Consider the following 7,904-nt stretch of genomic DNA (forward strand, 5'->3'; position numbering starts at 1 on the left):
AAAAAAAAAGCGTGACGCCTGCTAAATCTGTCCACAGTGTTTTCAAGAAATCATGCTCACACGGAAACGTGCTAGGGAATACGGGATACTACCATAAGCGTGAATTGTCTCTCTGGAAATATTCATTATGCAAAATAAATGGCGTTGGGGGAGGGATGTTCAGTGATAACAAATACATCAAACTATTCTTAGCCCCCAAACCTCCCCGCCCTGCCCCCCACACACCTCACTCCTCAAATCTTTGGCTCAGCAACTAGTGCTTGAATGAGCATTCTGTATTCAACAGCCACTGGGTGGCTTGCACTGGAAGTCTCCTCACTGGTGGTTACTGGTTGACACTGGTTAAGCCTCTTTCCAGTCTTTCACTAGCATGAACTCTATTTAAAAAAAAAAAAAGCTCCTGAGTTTCTGGGTTCACACCCTTTTTTTTTTTTCTAGCTCACCTTTCTCTTTTTCTCCCTCTCTCATTGAAAGCAAAGCTGGATTACTGGCCAACAATGAGGCAATGAAAGAGAGTCAAGAGGAAGAATGGAGCTTTTAAATGTCTGAAGATCTATAGACAGAAGGGGAATTGCTGGCACTGAAAAGTGTCAAGTGGTGTTTCTAAACTCTGGTAAAGAATTACAGTTAGAGTTTCTGGGGCATTTTAACAGTGTTTGGCGGTTGAAGTTCAAGGAAGAATGGTTTGAAACATAGTCCAAATAATCATTCTCAAGTTTACATAACAGGAAAAAAGGCCCAGCTGACATCCATCTATGAAGTGCAGCTGGAAATCTGCTAAAGGAGAGAGGAAGAGAGAGAGAACACTGCATTGCCAAATATGGGGAGATTCAAGACATTTTACATTCCGCCAAATAGTACCTCTACATCCCGCTAATCCAAGTCTGTATTTTGCAAGAACGAAAAGAGAACCAGCGCATTTAAATGTACACTGTAGCGGAGTCTCTCCAGTGATTTCCAAAGAAGCTCATCTTTGAAACAGGGAAATCTTGAGAGTTTCCAGTGTAGGCAGAGCCTGGACAAAGTGTCCAGCTCAAAAAGACCTTCAGAGCATAATTTTATCCAAACCGGGTGCCCAGAGCTATGAGCTCAGGCAGACACACAAGTCCACAGGCTGGCTTTCACATAGACAACTGCACTGCATGTTGTAAAAAGCTGGCGGGTGCAGAGGAGTTTCTGTCGTTTTATCCCCCTACTCTCTAGGCAAGTGATCCCACCATTCTGCCACCCACAAAGAGAGCATTTGATAGAGTAGTTATAGAAGACGTGATAAATAACTGCTTCATCAAGACATTATTTCAGGATATTCCAGAAACAAGGAAGTGTCTGCCTGTTTTCAGTAAACAGTCTTTACCATATATACCATAACAACAACAAAACAAATAATCAAAGAATATACCAAAATTTTAAGCCCAAAGCTTTGGTATCAGGACCTGACAGATCTGGATTTAATTCCTAGATATACAACCTCATGGGTAGCTATGTAACGTTGAGCAGATGATATAATCTCTTGAAGCCTGGGTTTCTTCTTCTGTACCATGGGATAATAATAATGCTTACCTAATAGTATTGTTTGGATAAATAATATAATGAATGGCCCTTTGTTGATATTAAATAAAAGTATTTGTGTTTCCTATTAACATTAGAAAGTGGAGTTATGAAACAGAACAGTGATGGTTCCTATGTAATGGTTTCACTGATATAATTTACAAGGCAAAAAATTCACTGTTTAAAGTACACAATACAGTGGTTTTTAGTGTATTTACAGCGTTGTGCAATCATCACCATAATCTAATTTCAGAACATTTCATAACCTCCAAAAGAAACCTGTACCTATTAGCTGTCACTCCGCACCTCCCCTCTCTCCAGCCCCTGGCAAGTAATAATCTACTTTCTGTCTCCCTGGATTTGCCTATTCTGGACCTTTCATACAAATAAAGTTGTACAGTATGTGGTCTTTGGTTACTGGTGTTACAGCTTCTTCTTGATTCATTTTTACATGAATAGTAGCAAGTAGAAATAAAAAGACTTCTTTGTTAAATTATCTCATTGGTTGACTTTAAAAGGATCCACGTAAGTTCTGAGTAGAAGGGAATGGTTAAATGCCATATTCTTTTTCAGCAAACATTAAGCAAATAAATCATGTAGTTTGATCACATTAATGCATAACAGCCTTTCCTGTTCATTTATTTTCTCTGGATCCGGTCCTCGGCATTTGGCTGTATCATGAAGAAACTCCTTCCAGCACTGAGAGTGTCCTTGACTTTAGCCAAGGCCCGACACAATTGTTCCCATAGCAAAGCCTACTGTGTACTGAGCAGCCCCCTTCATGACGCTGGACAACACGACAAGAGTGCCTAGTAGGGATGCGGGAGATTGGTTCCAGCCCTCACTCTGCCACCAAACCTCGGGTGTTAGAAGAATCAAAGGAGATGAATGAACCTGAAACGGCTTTGGAAAGTGTTTACATGTCAGTTAGGAATCTTGGGTCATAGGACTGAAATTGCTGGATCGTAAGGCAATTCTTTGTTTCACTTTTTGAGGAATCGCTAATCTGGCTTCCACAGAGGTTGCTCCATTTTACAGTCTACCAGCAAGGCACGAGGGTTCCAATTTCTCCACGTCCTTGCCAACACTTATATTCCCTTAAAAAATTATACCTAGCTTAGTAGATGTGAAGTGGTAGCTCATTATGGTTTTGATTTGCATTTTCCTAATGACTAATGATGTTGAGCATCTTTTCAAACTTTTGTATATCTTCTTTGGAGAAATGTCTACTCAAGTCCTTTTCCCATTTAAAAATCCTAATTGGGTTATTTGCCTTTTTCTGTTGACTTGCAGGAGTTCTTTATATATTCTGGGTATTAAACACTTATCAGACATATGATTTGCAAACACTTTCTTCCACTCCATAGACCGCCTTTTTACTTTCTTAATAATTCCCTTTGATGCATAAAAATTTTTAATTTTGGTGAAATCTAAGTCATCCATTTTTTTCTTCTGTTGTTTTTGCTTTTTGGTATTATATCTAAAAGACCATTGCTTAATCCACAGTCATAAAGTGGTACACCTATGTTTTCTTTTTAAGCTGGCTTGTTAGTACAGTACGTAGGGCATCAGTCACATAAAAATATTATAGTTTTAGCTCTTACATTTAAGTCTTTGATTTTGAGTTACGTTTTGTATACGGCGTAAAGGTAGTTTTTACATTTTTAAATGGTTACAATTTAAATGGTCAAATAAAGGTAATATGACCTTGGTAATAGGCTCACTTTTGTCTCTTGACTCATGAAGCCAAAATATTTACTATCTGGCCCTTTATAGAAAAGTTTGCCAACCTCTGTGGCCAGATGCAGTCCTTGCAAATAGAGTGCTTAATAAATGTGGAACAAATAGATTCATTCAACAAATATTTAACTCTTCTACTGAGTGCAATTATGGGGTGGGGGAGGGGTTTCAAAGATGGAGTGAGAACTCGTTACATCCAAGCAGGAATGAATTATACCTGGCATAGAAGAAGCCAAGTACTAGAGATTAAATATTCTTCTGGGCAAAGGTCAGTCCTAAATGGTAATGAAAGCTGAGATGTAAACTATTTCAAATTATTTTTGGAACGAGATGCATAACAATTTGGAGAGGCATACGCCATAATGAACACATGCACACACATACACACGCATACATTTCCTTTTCCACGGTAAAGTCGAAGGAAATTAACAGAGATAGTGAGTGAGTCACCAAAGGGGACTAGAATTACCGTCACATGAGGAGGAAAAACTTTTGTAACACAGGGCAAGGCAAGTCCTTGGTTCATACCTTTTCTGTTAGTAGCAGACAGTCTTCACATGCAGTAAAATGTGTGTATTACTGCCTATCTGTGGAACCAAAATTTCAATGAAAATGCTCTTGCAGCAGAAATCTGCCTCCCTAATGACAGTCCTCTAGAGGAGGCCTAGCTGTTCCTTCACAAACGGGAAGGGAATACATTGCACATTTCAGTCTCTCTTAATGGACAAAACCATAAACAAAGCAAAAAAACGAGAAAGAATCCAGCTCTCTGCGACTCTACCCACCAGCGGTTCCTCAAAATCTCCCATCAAGAAATTCTTCAGGGCATCCCTGGTGGCGCAGCGGTTAAGAATTCGCCTGCCAACGCAGGGGACACCGGTTTGAGCCCTAGTCCGGGAAGGTCCCACATGCCACAGAACAACTAAGCCCGTGCGCCACAACTACTGAGCCTGCGCTCTAGGGCCCGCGGGCCCAGAGTCCGTGCTCCGCAACGAGAGAAGCCACCGCAATGAGAAGCCCACGAACCGCTATGAAGAGTGGCCCCCGCTGCCGCAGTTAGGCAGAGCCCACGCGCAGCAGCAAAGACCCAACGCAGCCACAAATAAATAAATTTATAAAAAAAGGAAATTCTTCAAACAGCATTATCAGTTAGGGATTCAGTTTGACTATGAATAACAGGAAATTCAATTAAACAGTGACTTAAACCAGAGGCTTCATTTTACCTGCATGAAAGAGGTACGGAGGTAGGCAGACCAGGGCTCCTCAAGGCTCTTGCCACGGAGTCATCCTTAGCCTGCGGTTTGAAGTTTCAGGGTCACCAATAGCATCTCCACCTCTACTTTCCTATCCCCGAACCGGGAAGAAAGAAGGGGAAGGACGAAATGTGCGTGCCAGGTGAATCCAAGCTGTTTTCTAAAACCTTCCCCCCGGGAATTTCATTTCCCTCTCATTGGCCAGAACTGTGTCACATGGAAACTTCTAACGTCAAGACAGATTAAAAATGTAGCTTTTTAGCTAGGTACAATTTTTTCCTGTTAGTCAGGAAAAAGAAGAAATGGATATTATGTCCTAAGAGTGTCTGCAACAAATAAACCTTTGCTTTGGATAAAGCCAGTATGCCAGATGCCCACCCTCTAGTTAATATCTTAAATTGGTCCTTCTCAAACTTTAACGTGCATATGAATCACCTGGGGATCTTGTTAAAATGCAAATTTTGATTCAATAGATCTGGGGAGGGGCCTGGGGCTTCTAATTTCTAAGAAAGCCTGCTGACCACACTTTTAATTGTAAGGCCTTAAATCACAGGATCTTCTCATCAATCAGAAAAGAAATCAACTGTTTTCCTGTTTTTGGTTTGTTTTAAATGTATGAGTTTAAAATTTAAATCGTATTCCCACTGCATACCTGCTAATATAATGAAATAAGAACTACGCAAACGACCTGTAGCGTTCTTGCCAACATTTTTAAACTAGAATCAAATAATGAAGAACCTCAGATAAATCGAAGCTGTGGGATATTCTACAAGTGACCTGAACTTGTCAAAAATTCAATAGCGTGAAAAACAACAAAAGGCGGGAGGATGGCTCTAGATTAGAGACTGAGAAGATAAAAACCAACGGCAGTGCATAAGCCTTGATTATATCTTAGATATTTTTTAAAAGCTATAAAAAATATATACATATATTTAAAGCTATAAAATATATATTTGAGGCAACTGGGTAAAATTGAATGTGTATTGTACATTAAATTATATTACGGCATTGTTAAATTTCTTAGATGTGATAATCATATAGGGTTTTTGTAGGAAAATGTCCTAATGCTCAGGCAACATTGGTTGAATTCTTTAGGGAAGAAGTACCATGATAACTGCAACTTATTTTCAAGCAGTTTAGCAAATATATATTTTGAGAGACTGAGAGAAATAAAACAAACATGGGGGAAATGTTCACAATGGGTGAATCTCGATGAAGCATTTACAGGGTTCATTATAGAACTCTTTCAAATTTTTTCTACATTACAACAATTTCCAAATGGAAAGTAGAGAAAATTTTAGTCATATTAAAGTTATATAGCACATAGAGCTATAAATTAATTGAAAAAAATTTTTTTGGAGTATAGTTGATTTACAATGTTGTGTTAGTTTCAGGTGTACAGCAAAGTGGATCAGTTGTACATATACATATATCCACTCTTTTTTAAGATTCTTTTCCCATATAAGCCATTACAGAGTATTGAGTAGAGTTCCCTGTGCTACACAGTAGGTCCTTATCAGTAGAAAATAATTTTTAGTTTTATTTAGAAGTATCCTGAGTTAGGACTATGTCCAAGAAAGGGAGGTAAACACTAGGGTACTCATTAAGAAAATATTTGTAACAGAGAAAATAGTCTCTATCCTAAAGAGCTCCCTTCTTTTGTGATCCTGAAGCCTGTGGTCCACATCTAAGTACTTTTAGGGTATGTCGTAAATATAGCAATAGACCTGTCTCCCTGCAGACTAGAAGTTCCTCAAGAAAGAGAATGAGTCTTACTCATTTCTATGATCCCAGCTGTAGACCCCAATAAACATCTCTGCAAGAAAGGAAGAAGGCATAGAATTGACGGACGGCATTTGTCAGGGCAGTTTGGAAGATAGCCTTGCCGCCCAAGTCAGGATTTCAATTCCGAAATAACCCTGGACTTGGTCGTGTGTGTACCAGTGGAGAAGAGCCTGTGCCTGGCTGGTTCAGCCCCTTATATGCGAGTTGGGTGGTCACTAAACCTGTCAGACATGTTTGCACTGGCAAGCAGCTCATTCGGAACTAGTTGCTTATAAGGCACTTAATGACGTCAGGGTCCTAGGCGGTGCACGGCACACGTAATGATTAAAGAGCCGAAGAAAATAAAGACGATGGCCAGAGGGAAACCATGTCACTCTTAAATAAATCATCCAAACAGAAACAAACAACACGCGGGCTGAAGAGAAGTCTTTTAGTTTACGTAGTCATTTACCAGGATTCCTTTGCTCTCTAGATTCTCCAGCGCCAGTGCTTTATCAGTTAAGGATTCAGTTTGACCACTACTACTTCAGGTGGCCTTATTAGCAATATACTTATTGTTTGTATTTCTTCGGGTTCAAGGATGTAATCTTGATACAAGTACAGATTTTTCTGACAAGTTGGCTTTGAATAATCAACTGACAGGTCAGCCGAGTTGGGGAACACGGCCACCAGGTCCCTGTGGGCTGCCCAGCGGTGGATGCAGCCTCTCCTGGCCTCGAGTGCCACGTCAGATGGCAGGGGATGGCTGCATCCTTTCAGCACTGTCACCCAGAGGACCGCGGGTGAAGACTGCAATTCTGAGGACCCTCCTGATGAACTTGGGCCCTCTCTTGCAGAACGAGCCTGAAAGCTAAAAGCTGTTAGACTGGAGAAGGAAGTACAGGATTTCACAGTGAGATACCAGAGAGCTGTAACTGATGGTGAAAATATAAGAAGGCAAACCCAGAGATATGTAGAAGATGCCAAGATATTTGGAATTCAGAGTTTCTGTTAAGGATTTGGTGGACGTGGCAGACATTTTGGAGAAGACTACAGAGTGTATTTCTGAAGAAACAGAGCCTGGGGACCAGAAGCTCACTCTGGAGAAGATCTTCCGAGGCTTGTCATTTTTAGAAACAAAGCTGAAAAGTGTGTTTGCCAAACATGGCCTGGAGAAGCTGACACCCACTGGTGACAAATATGACCCTCATGAGCATGAACCCATCTGTCATGTGCCAGCTGGTGCTGGGGTACAGCCTGGCACTGTGGCATCAGTGAGGCAGGATGGCGACAAGCTTCATGGCTGCGCCATTAGACTCGCCCAGGTGGAAGTGGTGGTAGGGTCTCAGAGAAGACTATGAATGGGCCCAGAGGAACTGAATGTTCTCCCAGAGTGCAGTCACCTGTGATTCCTTTATATATTAAACTAGGTTCGTATTGTACATGAGGTACTTCACGTGATCTGTCTTGGATTTAGTCATATTGGCTTTATTTCTAAGATACTCTGTTGATTTCATGTGACCTGTTTGGTCTCATCAGCAGTCTTGCCATTGGGCATTTGAACAATGTGACAAGTGTTCCTGTGGTCTTATCAAAATA

The 7,904-nt window shown here is 40.7% G+C and overlaps 1 pseudogene across 1 annotated transcript; it reads left to right on the forward strand.

Moving 5' to 3' along the window:
- The first annotated feature begins 2,366 nt into the window (after positions 1–2,366).
- LOC309824140 (grpE protein homolog 2, mitochondrial-like) lies at positions 2,367–7,666 on the forward strand (annotated as a pseudogene). Its single transcript has 2 exons — positions 2,367–2,470; positions 6,969–7,666. The product of its transcript is annotated as a grpE protein homolog 2, mitochondrial-like (transcript).
- The last annotated feature ends 238 nt before the right edge of the window (positions 7,667–7,904 follow it).

This window comes from Grampus griseus (genome assembly GCF_964374135.1).
Source record: "Grampus griseus genome assembly, chromosome: 6".
Lineage (NCBI taxonomy): Eukaryota > Metazoa > Chordata > Mammalia > Artiodactyla > Delphinidae > Grampus > Grampus griseus.